We start from the raw sequence: 25,890 nt of genomic DNA, 5'->3' as shown, positions 1-25,890 counted from the left end.
GAACGGCTGGTTTTTCACAAACATGAGCAAGTCTGCAGGTGCTGGAAATCCAGAGCAACACACATAAATCGCTGGAGGAACTCAGCAGATCAAGCAGCATCAATGGAAAAGAGAAAACGGTCGACGTTTCGGGCTGGGACACTTCTTCAGGGTAGATTCTACTTGCTGAGTAAATTGACTTTCTTCCTCTCCCAACTGCTCACCCCTACCTCCCTCATTCGGTTCCACGTTCTCTGCCTTCCCACCCGCCAGAATGAGCAACACGGTGGCGTACTGGCTAGCACAATGCTAATACAGCAATCTCTGATCGGGATTCAATCCCTACCGCTGCCGGTAAGGAGTTTGTACGTTCTCCCCATGACCGCGTGGGTTTCCTCCCACATTCCACAGACGTACAGGTTAGGGTTAGCGAGTTGCAGCATGCTATGGTGCTGCCAGAGAAGTGGCGACACTCGCGGGCTGCCCAAGAAACCTCCACACAATCTTGCCCAGAAGGGAAGAGCTGGAGTGATTTTAGAGTTTAAAAGGTCAGCGCAACATCGCAGACTGAAGGGCATGTGCTGTGCTGTAGTGTCTATTTTCTCAGAAAGTGGGGGATTGGAAGCACTCAAGAGGCGGAATGGCCAACATTGTATGAAAATATGAAGATGCATAGCTGAACTACCTGCTGTAGAAAAGTTCTATGATCCAAATACACTTACGATCTCTTTTCTGAATTCCTAACTGTTTCATACATTTGGCCACTAGTTTAAGACTCACCCAAACAAACCGTGTTGCTAGAATATCAAAAGTTTTAAAAAGTAATGCTGCTAAAAAGTAATTAATTTTTCTAGAACCACTGAAAATCTTTCAATAACCATGTCTTTAATCCATAGGTATTTCTTCAGGCTCGACTAACATGCCCACCAGTGTGACCCAGGCACCCATCAGTCTGTGTAAAAATTCTACGCCTTGACAATTCTCCGAAACCTCCCCCCACTCACCTTAAAAGGCTGTTTTCTGGTGTTGGCCATTGCCAATTGGGGTAAAAGGCACTGGCTGTCCACTCTATCACCTTGTACACATCTACAAGTTGCCTCTCGGCCTCTTTGCTCCAGATTTTTGAGTTAAGTGTCCACGTCAGAGATGGAGGTCAAACAACCTTAAAGGTGTCAGCTCAATCTTGGGAATGAGCAAAAGCTGCCAAGAGTTCAAACAACAATCCCCACAGAGAGTCTACAACACCAAGTAGCATGTAAAAAATAAGGCATTACTCTGAGAGTGCAGTGGGACAGCGGACTGAAAGCAAGGCTCATGTTCTTTGACCTTCCAGTGTGGCTTAGTCAGGTGTCATTTAAACTGACTCACACTTCTGTAGCAGCTTTCACATCCCAAAGCATTGCTATTTGTTTTTTCTATTTATTTCTTGAGATACAGTGAGTATAGTCCCTTTTTAAGCCGTTGGGGGTTATTTGCATTAACAAGGTGTACCTAATAAACTGCGCATTGGGCCTGGTCAAAAACATGCTCAAAGAAAAAATATTTTTTCCATTTTCCTCTGTGCTATGCAGTGCACTTGAGTTCAACAAAAGCATCTTATCAATGTTATCTAGTCTGTGTGATTAATTAACCTCCAGTTAAGTGAACTAGCTGCTGAACCAAGTTCCAGATGTTATTAATTTGGCATCTTCAAGAGTTCCCTCTCATCTTTCATGGGTTACATTCAATAATTCCCTGTTTCTATTGCTGGGGGTCTGTCTTGTCCAGAACAAAACCTGTGCACTTGCACGCATTGGTTTGTTTGCAAACACGTTTGCTTAACCAGAAATGGAGACTTTAACTTCACTGCTATTAAATGCTTCACAGCTCATTCGGACCAATAGGTCAGATCTTGGTGTGGCTTTGGCGTACAAGCATGTAACAGTATAGTACATAGGCCATTCAGCCCATGATATTTTGCCAAACTTTTAACCTCCTCCGAATTCAACCTGAACCTTCCCTCCCACGTTGCCTTCCATGTGTTTATCTAAGTCTCTTTTTCTAAATAATCTCTAATGTATCTGCCTCTACCACTACTTGTAATCACAATTCGATTACTGAGTCAGAGATATAACACGGTAACAAGCCCTTCTGGCCCAATCAATCTGTGCTGCCCAATTACACCATACTAACTCGTAGGCCGTTGGAATGTAGGAGGGTATCGGTGCAACTGGAGGAAATGCATGCAGTCATTCAGAGGACGTACACTCTGCTTACAGGCAGCAGCAGAAACCCTGGTCACTGGCACTATGAAGCGTTACGCTAACTGCTACAATACAACACCACCCCATCTTTGATTTCCCCTTCCAAGTATTTAACCTGGATTAAAGATTATTGGTAGCTTTGTCACACATACGTTGAGACATCGAAATGTGTTGTCACCTGCAATGTGCTGGGGCCAACCTACAAGTATCGCCATGTCCAAAACTTGCTAACCCTCAACCGTGTGTCTCTCTGGAATGTGGTCGGAAACTGGAGCACCCGGAGGAAATCCACATGGACACGGGTACAGGTTCTTCACAAACAGTGGCAGGAATTGAACTCCAATATTCCAATTGTGATAACATTATGCTAAAACTTCAAGGATTAACTCTTTATCATTGGCTTGAAGAGGGGAAAAAACCCCTCAGAAAATACAATTGTGTTTCTTTGAGAAGCTTCATCTTGCAGTTACACTGAATGGTGAATGTGCACATGATTTAAAATGAGTATTGTGAAATAATGTGTCCCCATTAACAGCAGGAGGTATTTCTGAAGCAGAAACACATCACTCCCCTGCCCTTGACTAGTTATTCAATATCGATTTCCTTCCTTGGTAAAATGCAGTCCCATGTTTCTGCCCAGGAAACAGGGCATTTAAAAATAAAATTGAGCTTGACAAATATTCATGCACTGTAGGTCCTTCACAGCTTGTTCCTTTCCAAGAACAGCCTTCCCCGTTTATAATATTCCCATGTTTAAACTTCAAAGATCACACACAGTGATAGTGCAGCAAGTACACAGCATCCAGATGAGCTTAAAGCTGCAATGCTTTTCGATGATTTCACTCAGCTTGTGCACGCTAAAATAAAAGAGCCCATCTCAGAGTGGCGCACACAAACGCTGGAGGAACTCAGCAGGCCAGGCAGCATCTACGGAAAGGAATAAACAGTCAACGTTTTGGGCCGAGACCCTGACGAAGGAAAGGACTGGAATGGAGGAGGTGAATCAGGGTGGGGAAGGGAGGATGAAGTGAGGGGTTGCGAGGTGATAGATGGTAGAGACACAGGACTGAAGCAGGAGCAGAATAGACCATAGAGGAAAAGGGAGGAGGGGAGGCACCAGAGGTAGGTGATAGGCAAGTGAAAAGAGAAAGGAAAAGAGGGAAGCCAGAATGGGGATTGGAAGAAAGAGAAACAGGAGTGGGGGGATAAATCACGAGAAGGAGAAATTGATGTGCATGCCATCAGGTTGGAGGCAACCCAAACGGAATATGATGCGTGCTCCTCCAACCTCAGAATGACGGTAGAGGGGGCCATGGACAGACATGTCAGAATGGGAGTGGGGAGTGGGATTAAAATGGTTGGCCACTGAGAAACTCTCCCCATTGCAGATGGAGCGAAGGTGTTTATAACCTGTGTTGGAGAAGCTAGTAATTGCAGCATATGTCATAGCAGCTCCAAGAGGAGAGGCAGAAAGACGAGTGAACGGACAAATTACTGGAATCGCCATATTGGAAATACAGTAAATATGGTTCTTGCACTGAAGCAGTTAACAGGCAGAAGGAAAGGAATACACAGAATTGATTAAGACAACGGAGACGGCGATGAACTTTAGGAAGACTAAGCCTACACTGCTCCCTGGTGAGGACCTACAAGCACCTGGGGGTGCACCTGGATGACAGACTTGATTGAAACACCAACACATAGGCTGTGTGCAAGAAGGGCCAGAATCACCTCTCCTTCCTGAGGAGGCTGAGGTCCTTTGGAGTGTGCAGGCCTCTCCTTCACACGTTCTACCAGTCTGTTGCCGCCAGTACAATCTTCTATGCGGTGGTGTGCTGGGGCAATGGTATTAATATTGGTGATGCCAACAGGGTCAATAAACTGATTAGAAAGTCTGGCTCTGTTGTAAGAGTCAAACTGGATATACTGGAGGCTATGGTAGAACAAAGGACCCTGAGGAAAATCCTGCAATTCTGAACAATGTTTCTCACCCTCTGCATGCCACCTTGGCTGAACAGAGGAGCCCTTTTAGTAATAGACTAAGACAACTGCCTTGCTCCAAAGAGCGTTATATGAGGTCATTCTTACCCTCAGCCATTAGGCTCTATAAAGAGTGAATCTATAGCCAGGGAAGACTGTTAGACTTTGTGGTAACTTAATTTTTATTCTTTCTTATTTCTCTTCTAATATTTGTACATTTGTATATATGTACACTTGTAATACTACAGTGACACAGAAATTTCCTTTGGGATCAATAAAGGACCTATCTACCCAGCTATCTATTAGCACATGATTTAGGTTTAATTAGTGAAACCTTTGTTGTGGTTATAAACAAAGGTGCCACAGTCTACTACAAACAGAGGTAGCCCTCACTCAGTTAATCACAGCAGCCTTAAAATTCCCAAACCTGGTCCCAACCTAGGGGAGGAAGGAGGAGAAAAATAATTAACATTGACCCCTCCCTCTCTCCAGCCTCACTAGCCTCACTAACGTACTTGACAATATCATCACTAAGCTCTCACTGTCCCAAACGAAAGACAGATTAAAATGCAAATAATATTGTGTATGTAATGACACCGTCCTTATATAATCTCCCTCTGCACAATAAAGCAGCAGATGGCACACCCGACATCAAAATTAGAGTGCGTGTAGACACCAGCCTCCTCCTCCCTTCCCCCACTCTCCACAGGATGCTCTTTGGCTCGAACACAGCCTGTAGTCAAGAGTGGACAGCAAAGCTACTGGAGACCGAAGTTTGCTGCCGCTTGAACGTGCTTTGCTGTGAAACGTGATTAATAATTGTCAGCAGCACACACAAAATGCTGGAGGAACTCAGCAGGTCAGACAGCATCTATGGAGGGGAGTAAAAAGTCAATGTTTCAGGCCGAGACCTTCATCAGTCTGACCTGCTGAGTTCCTTCCAGTATTTTGTGAGCGTTGTTCTGGATTTCCAGCATCTGAAAAATCTCGTGTATTAATAATTATCAGTTGATTTTGCTAGTGTGGTATTCACTGACCCAAGTTATGTTCAAGCCTGATCTTGCATCAAGGCAATACAACACCTGCCCTTTTATCTCCTTCCTTTATACCATCCAAGAACATAAATACGCCTTCCAGCTAAAGCGGTGATTCACTTCAACCTTTTCCAGCCTGAATTATTCTATTTACTGTTCACCACCTACAATGACAGAGCAAACTCAGACTGACTAAATAGTTTCCACACAATCTGTGAGGAGTGTCCTGAGCTCCTAGTTGTCACTACACCCACACTGATCAGAACTGGATTTAACATCACTGGCATGTGTTGTTCTGTGGCTGAATCCTGCCACTGCCTGGAAGCAGTTTGTACATTCTCCCCACGATCGCGCGGGTTTCCTCTGGGTGCTCCGGTTTAACGGACATACAGGCTGGTAGGTCAATTGATGATTATAAATTGTACCATGACAGGGCTAGGATTAAATTAGAGCCTATTCCGTACTGTATCTTAATGAATAAGTAAATAAAAAGTATTTACATTTATTTTTATTATTATGTATACATTACAGTTATGTGTACATGTATACACACACACAAATGAAATAATTAAATCATGAAAGAGAGAGCGAGAAAACAGTGGAGGCTGAAGCTGTTCCTAAAAGGTGGAGTGTGTGTCCTCAGGCTGTTGTATCTCCTCCCTGATGGTAACAATGAGAAGGCAGCGGTGGTGGGGATCTTCATGGTTTCTTGAGGCATTACTATTTGAAGGTGTCCTCGATGGTGGGGAGGCTAGTGCCCATGATGGAACTGGCTGGGTTTGCAAATTTTGCAGCCTTTTCCGATTCTGTGCAGTGGTCCCTTCATACCAGCTGGGGATGCAGCCAGTTAAAATGTCTCCACCCGACATCTGTAGAAATTTCCTTTTGTCTTTGGTGACAAACCAAGTCTGCTCAAATTCCAAATGAAATACCGCCACTGCCATGCCCTCTTTGACACTGCATCGATATATTGGGCCTAGGATAGATCCTCACCTAGGAACGTGAAAGTGCTCACCCTTTCCATTCACTGGAATCCTGACCCCGGTGTGTTTGACCTTCGACATTGTTCCAATGAAATCATATTTTATCTTCTCTCTAGCAACATTGACCATCAGGATTCAAAAGTGAATTCTGTAATTTCAGATAAACAAGAATTCTGCTCTCAACCATAACCCCAGCATTCACAGTTCATCTTCCCCAGTAATTTCAGATGCTATCCATTTAATTACCCCATTCCCCCCACCCACAACTTTGGTTATTCACCATTCTCTCCACCGCCTCTCAACCAACACGCACACCTGCACCTCACCTTGTCATCAATTTTCCATCCATAGAGCTCTGTGGTAAAATTGTGAATCTCTACTTCAACCTGAATCCAATCTACTGTAAATTTCCCCGAAATGGGCCTGAAGATTGATAATTATTTGATATCCAACAGAATCAAAACCCAACAGGCAGTTCAGTTCCTGCAGGAAGTTAGGATCTATCACTTGCTCCATCTGACCATAAGCCCATAAGTCAGTAGAACAGAATTAGGCCATTCAGACCATCAAGTCTGCTCTGCCATTTCATCAAGGCTGATTTATTATCCCTCTCAATCCCATTCTCCTGCCTTCTCCCTGTAACCTTTGACACCATGACTAATCAAGAACCTATCAACCTCCCTTTGTGTGGGCACCACAGTGAGCATAGCGGATAGCTCGACGCTACTACAGCTTGGGGCATTCTGGAGTTTGGATTTCAATTCCAGAGCTTTTCTGTAAGGAATCTCTGTACATCCTCCCCACGAAATTGAGTGGGTTTTCTCCAGGTGCTCCGGATTCCTCTCACAGTCCAAAGACGTAATTGGTAGATTAATTGGTCATTGTAAATTGCCCCACAATTAGGTTAGGATTAATCAGGTTTGTTGGGATATGCTGGGGCAGTGTGGCTTAAACAGTCTACTCTGCTCTGTAGTGCTAAATAAATAAATAAATAAATAGATAGATAGATAGATAAATAAATAAATAAATAGGTAGGTAGATAGATAGACAGATAAATAAATAAACAAATAAATAAATAAATAAATAGATAGATAGATAGATAGATAGATAAATAAATAAATATTCCCGGTAACTTGGCCTCCTCAGCTGGTCTGTGGCAATAAATTCCACAAATCCACTACTCACTAGCTAATGAAATTCCTCACCTTTATCCTACAGGGACATCCTTGTGTTCTGAGGCTATGTTCTAGGCTTTTCAATATTCCATAGAGTTTAATAGGATCTTCCCTCAATGTTCTAAACTCCAGTGAGAACAGGCCCAGAACAATCCAGATTAAAAGTTTAGCTTTACTTATTACTGAAAAGTGCAGTGAAATGCATCAAATCAGATCTGTGATGGGTTGTGCTGGGGGCAATCTGAAAGTGGCACCACACTTCTGGCACCAACATAGCATGTCCAGAACCTACTAATCCTAACATGTACGTCGTGGGAAAGTTGGAGGAAACCAGAGCACCAAGATGAAACACACGATCACGGGGAGAATGCACATTGGAAGCCTGCCAGTCGCACAAGGAACTTCAAAGTTCAAAGCAAATTTTATTACCAGACTAAATTTCATTATCAAATTAACACAGATCACCATATACAACCCTGAGATTCATTTTCCTGTGGGCATATCTAAAGAAGAGCAACCATAACAAGATCAGTGAAAGATCAACCAGAGTGCAGAAGACAACAAACTGTGCAAATGCAAATATAAATAAATAGCGATAAATAACGAGAACATAAGATAATGAGTCCTTAAAGTGTTATCACTGGTTGTGAGAAAATTTCAATGATAGGGCAAGTAAGTGTAGTTATCCTCTTTTATTCAGGAGCCTGATGGTTGAGGGGTAGCAACTGTTCTTGAACTTGGTGGTGGAGTCCTTCTCAGTCATTTTCATTGATTGTATTGTATTTCTTTAATTTACTGTAAATGCCTGCAAGAAAATGAATCTCAGGATGATACGTGGTGACATACATGTACTTTGATAATAAATTTACTTTGAACTATGACATGAAAAAGCATCCTCCATCCCAGAATGTGTCAGAAGCCTTTAAGTTCCCTCCACTTGAACTCTGAATCTCTCCACAGTATACACGGGAAACTACCAAGCATTGACTTAAAGATACACTTTGAAGGATTAGCTCACTCAAATACTGTCTGAACTGTAATCTCACCAGCTGCATGAAGCAGAGATTTCAGACCAACGGTCTGGTTTTGCTTGTACAGAACAGAACTAGCAATTCCACAGTATTGATTTGGCCTGTCTGAGTGAGAAAGAAACTGTTAGGGAGTAGGATTTATCAAAAACAAAACAATCCAACTACAGCCTCACTGTGATGTTACTGGTGCCCAGCATGACCTGAATTTCACAAAATGGAGGAAACGAGTACTGGGTCAATGTTAAAGACCTTTGCCTACCTTCATAATCTTACATTTCCTGGAATATCCAAGTTTGGGGGGGGGGGTGGGGGGAGGAAATTGCATCGCTGCAAAGTTAAAAATTTCACTTCAGGAGACGATTTTCAGTGATGTTTAATCATTACATCTTCTAAAACATTCATCCTTTTAAAAAATATCACAACCTATGGACCCATTTTCAAGGGCTCTATAACTCATGTTCTCTGATTTATTTATTTACATTTTGTTTGTAATCTTTTGCACATTGGTTATTTGTCAGTCTTTATGTGTTGTTTTTCATCAATTCTATTGTATTTTTATGACCCACTGTGAATGCCTGTAAGAAAATGGATCACAAGGTAGTATATGGTGAGATAGATGTACTTTGATAATATATTTACTTTGAACTTTGGGCACACCTTAGCATTTTCACATTCCATGATCAACTTTCAGCTTTTGGAGATTTTAAATCTGTAGTTGGTTGAATATCTATAGAAAGGGCTGGAAAAAGCTGAGGGCATGGGAGGAAATGTTGGCAGTACTTGCACAATACAGTCAAAGACATTCCTAAAGCACCTTACAGCCCATAAGGGACTCCTGCTGTGAAACCCATAACATAATGTGCTCCACAAACATCTCACCAACCATCTCGCAAACCATGAGGTACTTCTGATGTGTAATCCGTAATGTAATGTGCACAACAAACAGGGAGGAGGCTACATAGCATTCAGCATCCACGCCAGGACCACCAGACTCAAAAACAGTTACTTTCCCCAAGCAGTAAAGCTGATCAACACCTCCACCCACTAACCCAGCTCTCCACACCTTGACTAGCATTATTTTATCACTTCCAGCTGAACTGCCAGAGCATCCCCACCCACTGCAGAAAGAAAACAAGAGTTTGGATCTCTGGTATGAGACGAAAACTCTCACCATTCCGACAGAGCTGAGAATGCTCACTTCTTTGCCACAGTTGGGACAGCCTTGAAAAGTCTTCTTAAGCTGCATTCCCAGAACTTCAGAACCTTTCAAATGGATCAATTGACTTACTGAGTGAAAAAGCAGACCGTACCAGTCTCTCAACAAAAGCTACACTTCGACACAAAATAAAGTTAATGATTAAGACAAAGATTAGCTTTGTCACGTGTCATACAATGAAGTGAACCATTTTGCACAGTCCAAGCAGTGATGGGGACAGCCCTCAAGTGCCACCACAGTTCTGGTGCCAATATCACGTGCCACAACTTACTAACCCTAATCTACATACCTCTGGAATATGGGAGGAAACCCAGGCAGTTAATCACCAGGAGAACGTATAAACTCCCTATGGAATCAAACCCCAGTTAGCAAGGGGACTGCAAAGCAACTGAACTAACCACTATGCTGTTTCACAATGCAATTTTCACCAAACTAATATTGAGGGAATTTATTTTGCTATAAGCCACATTTGACTTTCAAATTGCTCATAAAAACTGATTGGGATGAATTGGCCAATTGCATAACATTGTGGAAAGAGTCCAAAGGGGTAAAGGAGCAGATACAAGGAGAGAATTAGAAAACCAATTGTGACAGAAAACAGGATTAGGGTGAGAATGGAGAGATTTAATGAGAGCCTGAGGGGAAACTTTTTCCACCCAGGCACTGGACTGAGCTAGTCGAGTGGTCCAGTCAGGTACATTAATAACGCTTGAAAGACACCGACAGCTACAGTGCAAACACAAGGAAATCTGCAGATGCTGGAAATTCAGGCAGGCAGCATCTATAAGGAGAAGCAATATCGACGTTTTGGGCCGAGATGAGACGAAGTCGACAGTGCTTCTCCTTATAGATGCTGCCTGGCTTGCTGTGTTCCACCAGCATTTTGTGTGTGTTGTTCGACAGGTACAGTACCTGGAGAAGAAGGGTTCAGAGGGATTAATTCCGGGCCAATTGGGCTCATCAGCCGAGGTTGGCAGCTCATCCAAGAGAAGGGAAACTTTGATCTCAAACCTCTTCTGCTATAGCCACTCAGGGAAAGGCTTTGGGAGCAAACCCCAAGAAAACACCCAGAGCTGTGTTCAATGCTGACAGGAAATTTCTGCGATGCCACTGTATCGGCCTCTGCCATTCCTCTGGAGTCATCAGTTGCATGAAGCATGAAGCCAGCTGCATGGGCAACACTTGGTCTCAATACCTTACCGTCATTACCATGCGTACTGGCTTGTCATTGACAGGTCGCAACATCCATGGTCAATCCTGACCAATAGATGTCAACCACTTGCCACCAATGAGCAGATCCACATCTACAAGGAGCACTGCCACAAGAAAGCAGCATCCATCATCAAGGATTCCCACCATCCAGACCATGCTCTCTCCTCATTACTACCATCGGGAAGGAGGTCCAGGAACCTTAGGACCAATACCACCAGGATCAGGAACAGCATCCATCATCAAGGATTCCCACCATCCAGACCACGCTCTCTCCTCATTACTACCATCGGGAAGGAGATCCAGGAACCTTAGGACCAATGCCACCGGGCTCAGGAACAATCAGGAACAGTATCCGTCATGCCCACAAACCAGCATGGATAACTTCACTCATCGACACTGAACTGAATTCACAACCTACAAACTCATTTTCAAGGTCTCTACAACTCAAGTTCTCAGTGTTACTTTTTTTTTGCACAATCTGTCTTCTTTTGTCAGTCTTTGCATGTAGTTTTTCAGATTCTACTGTATTTCTTTGTTTTACTGTGAATGCCTGCAAGGAAATGAATCTCAGGGTCGTATATGGTGACATGCAAGCACTTTGATAATAGATTTACTTTGAACTTTGAAATGCTAGCAAATGGGATTAGCTTAGATGGGAATCTAGTCTGGCACAGATCAGTTCATCTAAATGGTCTGTTTCCTTGCAGTATGACCCAATAACTCTATGAAGGAAAATAAAAACTTTTTCTACTTAACTAAGATAAAGTCTGATCTAGTTTTTAAATGTTGTATTTATAGATTTCAATCTAATTATGATGCCAAGGTTGATGGATCAGGAGTGAAGTTTTTACAAAGCATTTTTATAAAGTGTTTGATGGCTCAGGGTCTGTACTCACTAGAATTCAGAAGAATGAGGAGTAACTTCGTTGAAACTTATCAAATGTTGAAAGGCCTCAATAGAATGGATGTGGATAGGATGTTTCTTTATAGAGGGGGAGTCTAGGATTGAGGGAACAGCCTCAGAATGGAAGGATGTCCCTTCAGAACAGAGATGAGGAGGAGTTTTTTTTAGCCAGAGGGTGGAGAATCTTTAAAATTCATTGCCAAGGGCAGCTGTGGAGACCAAGTCATTGAGTAGATTTAAGGCAAAGGTTGATAAATTCTTGATTAGTCAGGGCATGAAAGGATATAGAGAGAAGGCAGCAGTTTGGGACTGAGAGGGAAAATGGATCAGCCATGATGAAATGGTGAAGCAGACTAGATGGGCAAAATGGCCTAATTCTGTTCCTATATCTTATGGTCTACCCAGCAATAAGCAATGGGGATAAACACTCCACCAATCAGAGAATTAACGTCTGAATATACATCAGTGTGAGATTTATAACTGGTTTAAATGTGAATTGCGCGCACATACACATATGATACAGTTTAATCATTTACAAACACCAAACAAACCAGACATAGTACAACATTAATCACTGGAAATATATGTTTGCAACAAACAGACAAAATAAATATTGTGCCACTTTTGTGGTTAGCATTAGAGCACACTCACCTGAAATACAAAATAGACGATCTCTTCACCATTAAGATCACCTACTGTCATTAAGCAACTCATTAAGGCTTCAAAACTACCCCAGCCGCTGTCAAGTTAATGGGGATTCCAAACAAATCCAATTAACCATGCTTGGTCAGTAGCCAGCCTTCAGCTAATGATATCCTGGACTAACACTTTCAGTCTCAGCATTAAGCTCCGTTTAGGATGCTGGTAGCTCGGGTTGAGGTGTTTAACATTGCGGTGTTCGCAGATCTTGGCAAGCAGCCTGCAAGCGTCTCATCACTAGTCGAGGTGACATCGACAAACCCCTAAGAGCCAAAGAAATGCCAGCCAATAGAATTCAAAGCTCAGCTGAAGGGGTAGCCAATCATGATTAAAGCAAGTGAACGGGGACTATATAAATGCGAGTGCGCCCAAAGAGAAACACCAATAACTGCATGCTGAGGAAGCTACCTTCACTGGTGATGAAACACAGAGAATCAAGTAAACACAACTGTTTATTCTAGTAGCTGGCCTTGTTTTTCTTAAGGTAGCAGCAACCCTTCAACCTAAACATAGAGGTCTTTCTGAGCAGCTAACAGGCACAGGCACCATGTCTGATCAGCAGGAAAGCACTGGAGTTAGAGCTCCAATTGTCACAGGAAAGCAGCATCCATCATCAGGGTCCCCCACCACCGACATCGTGCTCTCCTCTCACTGCTGCCATCAGGTCAGGAATAGCTATGACACCTTAGACTGTTGAACCAAAGGAGATAACTTCACTCAGCTTCACTTCATCGTTGAAATATTCCCACAACCTATACACTCACTTTCAAGGACACTTAATCTCACGTTCTCAATGTTTGTTGCATGTTTATTTATTATTACTGTTTCTTTTTATACTTGCACAGTTTGTGGTCTTTTGCAGTCTAAGCTGGAACGGTCTTTCACTGATTCTATTATGGATTTAGTGAGGATGCCCCCTAGAAAATGAATCTCAGGATTGTATATGGTGACATGTATATGGTTCTTTAAGGTTGTTATAGCCGGGGATGGTAATGGGGACAAGCTCCCACTGCCTATTAAATGGTGTGTGCCTCAAATAGCCTTTGACAACCAAGTCCTGCTCCTGGCAAAACCATTGTTACTGAAAGGAGAAGGGGAAGGGCAGGTTACTGGCGCCTTAAAACGACTCACTTTGGGCAGATGGGGCTCGTCAGGCACGATTGACAGCTTATCGAGAAGGAAGAAAAACTCTGATCTCAAACCTCCACTGCTTTGCAGCTGTACCCACTCATTGGGAAGGCTTTGGGACTAAACCCAGAGGGGAAATTCGCAGCTGGAGGCCCAAAGGCAGTCCTACATTGAGTTCAATGCTGACTGGCCACTCCTGCCACACTGTTGGTGCCAAACTGTATCGGTCTCTGCCGTTCCTCTGGGTTCATCAGATGAGTGGAGAGGGGGAGCCTGCTACATGAGCAAGAGCTTGCTCACCGTATCATACTGCCCCGGTTTGCATGTCTAGAGAGCTAAGATGCAATATCCATGTTCAACTCTGATGGACAGAGGCCCTCTCTCGCTTATGTATTACACTTTGATAATAAATTTTCTTTGAACTTTATAGGTCTAGGAGACCAGGGAAGCAAGGGTGAGGAGACTGGGGAAGCACTGGAGTTTGAGATACAAGGAGACTAGGAACGTACTGGAGTCAGAGCAACAAGGACTAGGAGCTAAGAAAGCAAACAAGGAAATACTGGAGGAGTTCAGCAGGTCAGGCAGGATCTATGGAGGAGAATAAATAGGCAATGTTTTGGACTGAGAGACTTCATTGGGACTGGAATGGAAGGAGGCAGAATCCAGAAAAAGGTGGCACAGGGAGAGATGGGAGTACAAACTGGCAGGTGAGACTAGATGAGGGGGAAGGTAGTTGAGTTGGGATTGGGGGTGATGTAAGAAGCCAGGAGGTGACAGGTAGAAGAGAATGGAATCTGATTGGAGAGCACAGCTGTGAAGAGAAAATTTAATTCCAAAAATAAACCTCATTCATAAAATTTGCCAGTGATTCAGGAATGTCACCATTCACAAGACTTATGTATCAATATGACGTTAATTAACTTTCTTTCACATTCCAAGAGCAGTAAGTTGGAGACATCTTCATGTGGTTCCAACCCCTCAAAGTCTAAACTGCAGCTTTTCCCCATGAGGACTTTGTACAGTTCATCAGACAAAAGTTGACATTCAGCTGTTTTAAAGAGAATCTTAGAGCCGCAAGAGGTCTTGGGAGGGATTTCCCAAATGTTACATCACAGAGCTGATCGCAATCATACCTGGAGTCAAGTTGGAGCATTATAAGTTGCAGAGTTGGTTACAGATTTCAAGAGTTTGGGAGGTCAAGAGAATTGCACCTTATTGTCTGTTAATTTATTCATGTGTTGTGTGTCAGTGATATGTAGTGTCATTTGTGTGTTAGGTACATATAGTGTGTTGTACACCTTGGTCAGGACAAACATTGTTTCATTCGGCAGTATATATCTGTATGGTTGAATGACAATAAACTTGAACTTGAAGTTGCAAGTCCATAAACAAATCTGAATGCCAATGTTGCTGAGGCTTTTTTCTCTGCTGGTCAGCAGGTCCACGCATGAATCATGAGTATAATATTATGTAAGATTTGTCTTGTATTGTCTGCACCGACCTGCCAATGGTGATGCTCCAAGCAGGATTTTCATTGTACTTGTACCTCACTGTATGTGTGCGGATGACAAAACACTCCAGCTAACTTACCCTCCCTTCTCTCTCCCTCCACTTTGTCAGGATCCCGACTTCCAACTTACTTAGTTGCCCACATAAACACAAGAGATTCTGCAATGCTGAAGATTGAGAGTACCACTCAAAATGCTGAAGGAACTCAGCAGGTCAGGCAGCATTGACAGAAAGGAACAAACAGTCAACGTTTCAGGCTGAGATGTTTCATCAAGACTGGGCACCTCCTATGACTGGCAATGTTCTCCCTGCACAGTGCACTTTACAAATAGAATGGGAGCCAAGTAGAATTTGGAGACCGCACGCAGGCATATAGTTAGCTAAAGTTAACCAACTCAATCATTGATTAGGCTGGATGAGGAAAATATTGGCTTCTGAATGAATCATTCGTTCTAACATTAGCTGTCAGATGCCAGGAATCGCAATGCTAAAGTACACTCAGTGGCCACTTATTACATACACCTGCTCAATGCAAGTATCAAATTAGATAATTATGTGGCAGCAACTCAATGCATAAAAACATGCAGACAGGCTCAAGAGGTTCAATTGTTGTTCAGACCAAACATCCGAATGGGGAAGTGGAATAATTGTTGGTGCCAGATAGGGTGGCTTGAGTACCTCAGATACTGATCTCCTGAGATTTTCACACACACAAGTTTCTGGAGTTTACAGAGAATAGTATGAAAAACAAAAAACAACATCCATTGAGCAGCAGTTCTGTGGGTGAGAACACTATGTTAATCAGAGAGGTCGGAGGAGACTGGTTTAAGCTGACAGGAAGGTGACGGTAATTCAAATAACCACACGCTACAACCATGGTGTGCAGAAGAGCATTGAACCTTGAAGTGGATGGGCTACAGCAAAAGACCACAAACATACGCTCAGTGGCCACTTCATTAGGTGCAGGAGGTATCTGATATAGTGTCCACTGAATGTATATCCATGGTAGAGAAATGTTAGGCCAAGAGCTGCTTTAATCTCATCTACTCTACTTTCATCACTTAATCCAATCCCAGGAAAACAGAGCAGCTATAATACCTGACTACCTGCAAAGATTAGCATAAAATTATCAAGTTTAACTCATGAGCAAATAAAGAACCTATTTTGATCTCACACCAGATATAATGCTGATTAAGCAAGCAATCCCATTTAGACAGGGACAATTAATTTGGTTTCCCATGTAATTTCTCACGTAATCTTGATGGGTGAATTGTTTTTATCTGTTCACATTATCGCAAATATAGTCAAAGCCATCACCTCCTTACAAACATTCCCTGTTTTCCATCCAACCCTGTCCCTTCCAAATCGATCCTTGGAATAGCTCAGCACTGTGATTCCTCAACCATTGAGCCTTTGGCCTCCGATGGCCACAATACTTCTGCAGTGCAACATCTTTAAAACGAGTTAAATTGGGTGGCACGGTAGCGTTACGGTTAGCGTAACAGTATTACAGGGCCAGCGACCAGGGTTCAATTCCGCCACTGTCTGTAAGGAGTTTGTATGCTCTCCTGGTGGCTGCGTGGGTTTCCTCTGGCTGTTCCATTCTAAATGTGGGAGTATGGGTAACTTCACTGATTGTCACCTGAGTGCACGGGCTCTTTAGGCCAGAATGGCCTGTTACCATGTTAAATAAAAAAATCGCAGCCTATCCCCATACTCTGTGATGGCTGGAGGTTAACAAATGTGAACGGCAAATCTGGGCAGGTTGATGAGTCTTTATTAGGGAATTTTATTTTCTTATTTAGAAACACAGAAAACCTACAGCACAATACAGCCCCTTTGGCCCACAAAGCTGTGCTGAACATGCCCTTAGTTTACAGCGTGGACAAGGCTCTTTCAGCCCTTTGAGCCTCGTTGCCCAGCAACCTCCAATTTAACCCTAACCTAATCAATTTCCAATGACCAATGAATCTATTACTGGTACGTCTTTGACTGTGGGAGGAACCCAGTGGACCCTGAGAAAGCCCACATTTTTCATGAGAAGGATATACAGAGACTCCCTAGAGGACGCCAGGGTTAAACTCCAAATCCGACACCCGGACCTGTATTGGAGTTGCACTAACCACTATGCTACCATGAACATAGCATGCCCACAGCTTGCTAATCCTAACCGTGCATCTTTGGACTGTGGGAGTAAACTGGAGCACTCAGAGGAAACACATGCAGTCACAGGGAGAACGTACAAACTCTTTACAGATCGCGGCAGAAATAGAACCCTTAGCAGTGAACGTTCCAAAGTGATCTCACTAGCCACTACACTACCATGCCACCCAATTTACTGGGAAAAATTCAGAGGAAGAGGATTAGACCTCACTTGGAGAGCATGTGACTTTGTTCAGGGGAGATCCTGATGGATTTAAGTTGAATTTCTTGCTGTGCTAACTGAATGTGTTAATGAGGGTAGTGTGGCTGATGTCCATGACATGGAAGCAGATTGGATAGGGACGTTTAAAAGGCTGTTGGACAGACACATGAACATGCAGGGAATTGTGGGATATGGATCGTGTGCAGCCAGAGGGGATTCAGTTTAATTCAACATTGTGGGCCGAAGGGCCTGTGCTGTGCTATTCTACGTTCTATGAAAGGGGTAGTTAGCATGAAACCTTTGCCCAGAGCAAAGATGTTTAAAATTAAAGGGTATATGTTTATGCAAAGGACAAGAGGTTCAGAGAAGACCCAAGGAAAGTACTCTGAATTTGGTACAGAAACGCCAACACACGGGAACATAAGAGGCTATCGAGAGTGGAGGAGCCAGCCAGTTCCATCCTGGGTACAACTCTCCTGACTGATGTCCCAGGAAGTCAGCTGGCCCCATTAGGGCCATGTCCTCTTCTACAGGCTGCCATCAAGCAGGAGATACAGGAGCTTGAAGATCCACAGCTCAAGATTCATCAACAGCTTCTTCCCCACTTCCATCAGGTTCCTAAACCCATCTGAAAAAGCCTGGCTCTACTTCAGACTGTATTTCCCTGAATTTGCACATACCTTCTGTCAATTTTGTAATTCATCAGGTATGTATAAATGTTAGTTTACAGTATGTTTGTATTGCACTGCTACCTTAAAAAAAACCTATTTTTCATGGCATTTATACCCTAGGTATGGCTGTCCATGACAATAAACTTGAACTTGTTCACCAGGGCGTGGCTGAGGAGGTACAGTCAGAGACTCTCACATTTAAGTATCTAGATGAGCACAAATGCACAAGGGCAGGGAAAAATGTGCTGGGAAATGGGGTGGGTTAGCATGGGTAGGCACCCGATGGTTGAATGGACACAGTGAGCTGAAGAGCCTCTCTAACATTGCTTGCTTAACTTGACTTCATGTCCTTTTCCACGCCCTCTAACGGAGATCAGGGGTTCTTAACCGGGGGTCCATGGATAGATTCCAGAGGGTCTGTGAACCTGGATGGGAAAATATTTACATCTTTAGTTTCACTAACCTCTAATTGAAATTTAGCATTTCCTTCAATTATGACTGTAGTATTTTGATCCCTAGATCCCCTACTCCTTCCCTTTCTCCTATGGTCCATTTTACTCTCCTATCAGATTCCTTCTTCCACAACCCTTGACCTTTCCCATCCACCTGGCTACACCTATCACCTTCCAGCTAGCCTCCTTCCCCCCCCCCCCACCTTTTTACTGTGACATCTTCACTCTTCCTCCTCAGTCCTGAAGAAGGGTCTCGGCCCGAAATGTCGACTGTTCATCCATTCCTCTAGATGCTGCCTGACCTGCTGAGTCCCTCCAGCATTTTGTGTGTGTTGCTCTGGATTTCCAGCCTCTGCAAACTTTCTCATGTTTAGTGTTTTTATATCTGTATTTCAATATAATTGGTTTATTTTGTAACAGTATGTATTTTAATTTATATATTTAAATACGTTATTCTGAGAAGAATCCATAAGCTTCACTGAACTGCCAAAGGGGCCCATGGCATAACAAAGGTTAAGAACCCCAGTTCAGATTTTGCTATATATTGTAAATATCAATTAATTCCTTGTTTGCATGACGCTCACAGAGCAAACAGTAATGATAAATACAGATGTAACAATAAATGCAGTTATGCATGCAAAGCAGCGGAAAGGTGCAAGATCGTTCAAGGTTCAAAGTACATTTATTGTCAAAGTATGTATTAATTATACAACCTTGAGATCCGTCTCCTCACAGGCAGCCACAAAGCAAGAAAACCGAGAGAACCCAATTTGAAAAAAAAGACCAACCCCCAATGCACAGAGAACAAGGAAAAAAACACAAATCACGCAAACAACAGAAGTCAGCAACAACAGCATTCCGAACCAAACTGAGTCCTTAGATCCAAATCGCTGGAGCAACCCAGAGTAGGCCCACAGCCTCGGTCTTCAGTTCATCAAGTTAGTGGGACAAATCGCCACAAGGTTCACAGACACGAAACATAGCAGCCAGTGTGATCAGACAGCCACAGCATGAAAATGACTTGACCCTCCCCTCCAGTACCGACACCTTACCTTTCCAGTCTATCTGGAAAGATTGTCGTATACACGTTAGAGTTTCACATAGAGCATGCAACAGAACACAAAGCTATTACTTTCCATCCCTTGCTACCTTCCATGGTCAAACATTTATTCACCAAATATTTGCTCACCATTGCTCAATGCAGTCATGAATAACTCTTTAATTTCTGCTTTGGAACAGCGGACTGTGCAACACAGGTTGTATATTTAAAACAAGCAGTGCTCAGAACCTATGAACTCGAGTATTTGTCTTAACACTGGTGATTCAAAGTGGAAAACCACCACTGGTTGAGTGGTGTGGCAACAACAACCTCACACTCAACGTCAGTAAGACCAAGGAATTGCGAAAGCAAGAGGAGGAGGAGGGGAGGCGAAGGAGGAAGGGTGAGGGGGAGAGAGAGGAGAGGAGGAGGGGGAAAGATATCCACACACACCAACCAATGTGCTGGTTTATGGACTGCAGGTTTTGATGGAATCTGAATCAAGGGCTCTTTGGGGGGCTTTTGCTGTTGCTCGCGTGGTTGGGGAGGGGTGGTTGATGTTTCTGATGGCATGAGTGGGGGTGTTCGATGCTTTTGCTGCTGCATGTGCAGAGGGTGGGGAGATGGCGGCTTCGTTATTCTATCATTCATTCTACGGGGTCTCCTTGTTTCCTGGATGACTGTGAAGAGTACAAATCTCAGGTTGTACACTATAAATATTCTCTGATATCAAAAACATTGAAATGAAATGATTGTGGAGTTCAGGAAAGGTAAGTCAAGAGAACACGCACCAGTCCTCATTGAGGGATCAGCAGTGGAAAGGGTGAGCAGCTTCAAGTACCTGGGAGTCAGGGAGTCAACATCTCTGAAGATTTGCCCTATGTCCAATGTATTGATGTAAATCAATATTGATTTGTGATGTCACCAAAAACTGGCAAATTTTTACAGGCACACTGTAGAGAGCATTCTAACTGGTTGTATCACCATCTGGTATGGAGAGGCCACTGCACAGGATCAGAAAACCTATAATGGGTTGCAGAGCCAACCAGCTCCATCGTGGTCCCTCGCCTTCTCAGCATCAAAATGGAATCTATCATTAAGGATCCCCATTGCCCAGGACATGCCCTCTTCTCATTGCTACCATCAGGGAGGTGGTACAGGAGCCCGAAGACACACACTCAGTATTTTACGAACAGCTTCTTCCCCTCCACCATCAGATTTCTGAATGGTCAATGAACCCATGGACACTTCCTCAACTCACTATTCTTTGGTTCTCTTTCTGCACTATTCGTTTATTACATATTAAAACACCGGTCCTAGGTGAGACCACCTGTGCATGGCATCTTTCATAGCCTTCAGTCAGGAAGAATTTACTAGCCCTAGGGAGCTCACCAGACCGATTCCTGGCAGGGTAGCACAGCTCTGCCACTCAAAGAAAGATTGGATTAGCAACCAAAATTCTGACGGAAACCAACAGGCAAGGAGAATGTTTCCACTGAGAGCAGGACTTAGAAGCTGGGGCCACAATTTCAGCATGTGGGACAAGGCATTTAGAACTGAGAAATTCCTTCACAAAGGGGTGAATCTGTGGAATTCGCTACCATTATGAGCTGAGGAGACACAGTTGCTGAATAGATTTAAGGGGGGAGCAAATTATAAAGAAGAAATTCTGCAGATGCTAAAAATCCAGAGCAAAACACCCAACATCCTTGAGGAACTCAGCAGGTAAGGCAGCATCTGTGGATCCTGAAGGGTCTCAATCTGAATCATTAACCTGCTTATTCCTCACTAGAGATTTAAGGGACAGCTGGATTTCTATACACCACGGCTATGAGGAGGGAGCGAGTGTACAACACTGAGAAAGAGGATGAGCTGTGATCACACTGAGTAGAGGGACAAGCTTAGAAACCCAAATGACCTCACATGGAGTGGCTGAGCATTTGACACAATTCCACATGACAGCTGCAAGGAGACACAGCAGCAATCCACCCACGGGCACCTCAGCTGTGTTGGAAGCAAGCTTGCTTCTCGGGTGAGAAGGTTGCCAGTTTAGGCTCCCCTCTCCGGGATCAGGGTCAGGTTCATAGGGTATGTATGTACAGTACTGTAAAAAAACTCTTAGGCAAATATACAGTATGTAGCTAGGGTGTCCAACTCTTTTGCACAGTGCTGTATATACAATCATTCATGTCTTTAACGGTTACCTGTATATTGCGTCTTATAGGATTTTTTGGGGTTTTTTTTGTGTTCTTTATGCTTATTGTGATTTTTTACGCTTCATCAGGTCCAGAGTAGCAATCATTTTGTCCTCCTTTACACTTGTATACTGAAGACCGACAATAAACAGTCTTGAATCTTGAAGTTGTGAAATGTTTTGTGGCAGCAGTATGGTGCAAATACATTAAAAATGACCACAAGCTGCAATAAAATTAAATCAGTGAGAGATGTTTGGAGGGTATGGTGCAGCTAGATGGGACTAGAGAGGAAATCAAGCTGGTACAGACGAGATAGGCTGAAAGGGCCATTTCTATGCTGTTGTGCTCGTAGATCCGAAGGGGTTTAGAGACACTGAACCCAGCTGGTGAGCAGGAACAGCTTTGGCAGGGAACCCTGTATGGCCAGGCTCACAAACCGGCTGAACAGTAGGAGACTGTCCCGTCGCTGCCCCGACTGCAACAGACTTCCCTGTTCAAACCCTATTTGCTGCTCAGGACACACGAGTGGAAAGCAAAGCTAATCAACCACAAGATTTATTATTTTTTTTAACTTCAGCAGCGCAGACTTAAATAAAGAGCTACTGAATAAGCACACAAGTGCAGGGTTTATTTATGTACGAGCCCCCTGTCTGGAGCTGTGAGTGGAGAGATTGAAGGGGAAGCCCTTGAGAACAAAGGGTTAGGGCATGGATTTCAACAGCAGAGTTCGATTCCAGGATGGATGGACTGGGGGGCTGGGATAGGTTTTGTTATAGAGTGACAGACACACACAAGCATAAAAACAGGCCCTTCGGCCCAACTCATCCATGCCAGCTGTGCTATCCAGCAAGTCTAGTCCCATCTTTACTCGCTTTGGTAGCACGTGGCTGCAGACTTTAAGGTTTAATGTTTAAAGTGTTGTGTGTTGTTTGCTCTTTGCTGTTTGCGCAATTTGTTTTTTTTTTATTGCACATCTGATGGTCTTGATGTGTGGGAATTTTCTTTAAATGAGTTCTATGGTGTTTTTTTGTTTGGTGGCTGTCTGAAAGAAAACAAATCTCAAGCTTGGATACATGCTTTGATAATGAGTGTACTTTGAATTTGAATTTAAACTTTGAATCTGCCTGCATCTGTCCCACATCCTCTCTGTACTTCTTCCATCCATGTACTTATCTACATGGCTATTAAATGTTGTAAATGTGCTCACCTTAACCACTATTTCTGGAAGCTCATTCCAAATGCACACCATCCCTTGTGTGAAGAAGCTGTCCCAATATCCATTTTACCTCTCTGATCTTCAACATGACTACATGTGGCCCATCTCTGTCTGTTCCCTACCCGAACAGAGTTGTATCTCTCTATCTAGTCACTCCACCACTGGCGCATAGTAGTACCATCGTGTACCTTCTACAAGATGCGCTCCAGTAATTCACCAAGTCTTTTTAGGAAGCACCTTCCAAATCCACCGCCTCTATGGTAAGACCAAGAACTGCAAAGACAATGGGAACATCACCATCTAGAAACTGCCACCCAGGCCGCAGACCTCCCTGATTGGGAAGTATATCACCAATCCTTCATCGTTGCTGCATCAAAATTGTAGACTCCTAACAGCATTGTGGGTGCACCCACACCTCACAGGCTGCAGGGGCTCCAGAAGGCTGCTCACCACCGTCTTCCCAACGGAAACGAGAGACAGGCAATTAAATGCTGGCTCAGCCTGCGAAGCCCACATTCCTGGAACAATAAGACGATTTCTTGTCTGCACATGATCCATCTGTTCCCTGCCTGCATGTTTTTTATGAAGAGGGACCACACAGTAACAGGCCTGTCCAGCCTAACAAGTCCATGCCACCCAATTACACCCATGTGACCAATTAACCTAAGGACCCATACGTCTTTGGACTGTGGGAGGAAGCAAGTGGAAACCCATGCGGTCACAGGAAGAATGTACAAACTCCTCAGACAGTGGTGGAGTTAAACCTGGGCCCCTGGGGCCGTGATAGCATTACGCTAAACGCTACGCTACCATGTGGTGCATGGGTTCAATTTCAGAAACAGAATCAGGTTTAATATCACTGCCATATATCATGAAATTTGCTATGTGGCAGCAGTACATTGCAATACATATTTAAAATGCAAATTAAAAAAATATTGATACATATAAAGTTAAATAAGTAGTGCAAAAAAAGTAGCGAGGTAGTGTTCATGAGTTCAATAGCCATTCAGAAATCAGATGGTAGAGAATTTGAGGCACCACTCCTTGAAGATGTCCTGGATGCTGGGGAGCCCGGTGCTCATGATGGAGCTGACTGAGTTTACAACTTTCTGCAGCTTTTTCAGATCCTGTGCACTGTCTCCACGGTATATCTGAGCTTCACTCCAAGTTCAAGTGTACAAAGGTCCAGGCTCATGCTTTTTGCAGTACTGAGTGTATGCTGTACTGTTAAAGGTACAATTTTTGTATGAGATACTTCTCTCTTCCTGCTGTCTCCCATGGATACTAAACCTTCAGTGATGAGGAAGTGAGTCCTCGTAGTATTCCAGACCAATATTTATCATTAACTATTACTTATTAAACTAGATTACCTACTGTTATGAGGCTGCTGTTCCCCGCCGCCCCCCCACCCCCCCAGATTTGGCACAAAGGAGGTTTAAAGAAATATTGGACAAATGCAAGACGAGCTTAGATGGGCATCTCGGTTGGTGTGAATGATATCTTTCCATGCTGGATGACTCCAGTGGAGCAGGGCGGAGCAGAGGCTATAATGGGCTCAAGAGACCAAGGGTGTTTGCAAGTCCAATAACAAAATGAAGGGGATATCACACAATGCAGACCACAATGTCACAGGAAAGGATGTAATCTAAACAGTATTGAGGGACTGGATAGCCTACTCCTGGTCCAGTGTGTGGTGTACTTTAAGCCGTTCCATTTATATGTATGCCAAAAGTTCTCCATTAGATCCAGAGCATTTTCAGGTGTCCCACTGGGGATGTGAATGCGACAGGCAAGTTGATCTCTACATGACAGAGGTGGGATTCTAAAATTACCCCAAAATGCATTAAGCACACACAGTGTAATGTCTTCATGAAACACAGAAAAGATTGTGTTTCAATGAAGACATTACACAGTGTGATTTTAAAATCACAAAAGAAGTGACATTTATTGCCTCGGCAGCAATTTAAACTGGTTAGTTGAAAGATTCTCACTGTAAACAAGAATTTTACATTTACAAAGCAGATGTATATTACTTCCCAATAGAATCACGTATGAAAACACACAAACGGAACAGCATGCACATCTTAAAAGGGCCGGGAGTATGTCACTTAGGCCCTCAATACCACACCATTTGTTTAGATTACAACTGTTCACACGGGAACCCAAAGATTTTGCTTCCTGAATACTTTTGGGTGTACTTAATGGATTTTGGGCTGCAAATCATGAAAAACACTACGAAATTTCCCTGTCACACATCACTTAAAAAACACCTGTATTTGCTATTTCAATTCATAATCCATAATCTTGATGCCAAGATTAGAGAAGGCAGTTTTGTTGGTCCACAAATCAAACAGGCTATCAATCACAGACAATTTAAAGAACTTCTAGTGGGACCAGAGAGAGTCACACAGAATGCATTCAGGACATAGTTGAACATTTTCTTGGCAAATACAGGGCACCAAACTACATGCAGCTGGTTGACAACATGCTTCAAGCACACAAAATCATGAAGTGCAACATGTCACTGAAGATTCATTTTCTGCATTCCCATTTAGACTTCTTCCCTGCAAATCTTGGCCCTGTCAAAGATGAGCACGGTGAAAGGTTTCACCAAGACATTCCAGGCATGGAGAAATGGATCAGGGGAACTGGAATCCATCAACGCTGGCTAATTCTTGGACACTTAAGTGAGAACCCTCAGACACCGAGTATAAAAAATGAAAATCATCAACAAAACATTTTAGCTTAGTTGAACTATTGCAAAGCATCAGCACCATTATGCAATTAAAGGCATTATATTCAATAAAAGTTAATTTCTACTTTCTCCATTGAGAAACAAGTAGTGAAACAGACTACTTG

The 25,890-nt window shown here is 43.3% G+C and overlaps 1 protein-coding gene across 13 annotated transcripts in view; it reads right to left on the bottom strand.

Moving 5' to 3' along the window:
* zmiz1a (zinc finger, MIZ-type containing 1a) overlaps positions 1-25,890 on the bottom strand; it is a 409,121-nt gene that overhangs the window by 340,198 nt on the left and 43,033 nt on the right. Inside the window, exon 2 of one of the 13 annotated variants that reach the window (XM_059946720.1) lies at positions 18,452-18,554. The exons of the other annotated variants lie outside the window; for them this stretch is intronic. The gene's annotated coding sequence lies outside the window, so the exon portion shown is untranslated. The remainder of the gene's footprint in view (positions 1-18,451; positions 18,555-25,890) is intronic. 13 annotated transcript variants of the gene reach the window in all.

Source organism: Hypanus sabinus, chromosome 21 (assembly GCF_030144855.1).
Source record: "Hypanus sabinus isolate sHypSab1 chromosome 21, sHypSab1.hap1, whole genome shotgun sequence".
Taxonomy (NCBI): Eukaryota; Metazoa; Chordata; class Chondrichthyes; order Myliobatiformes; family Dasyatidae; genus Hypanus; species Hypanus sabinus.
This window is presented reverse-complemented; position numbering and strand designations above follow the sequence as displayed.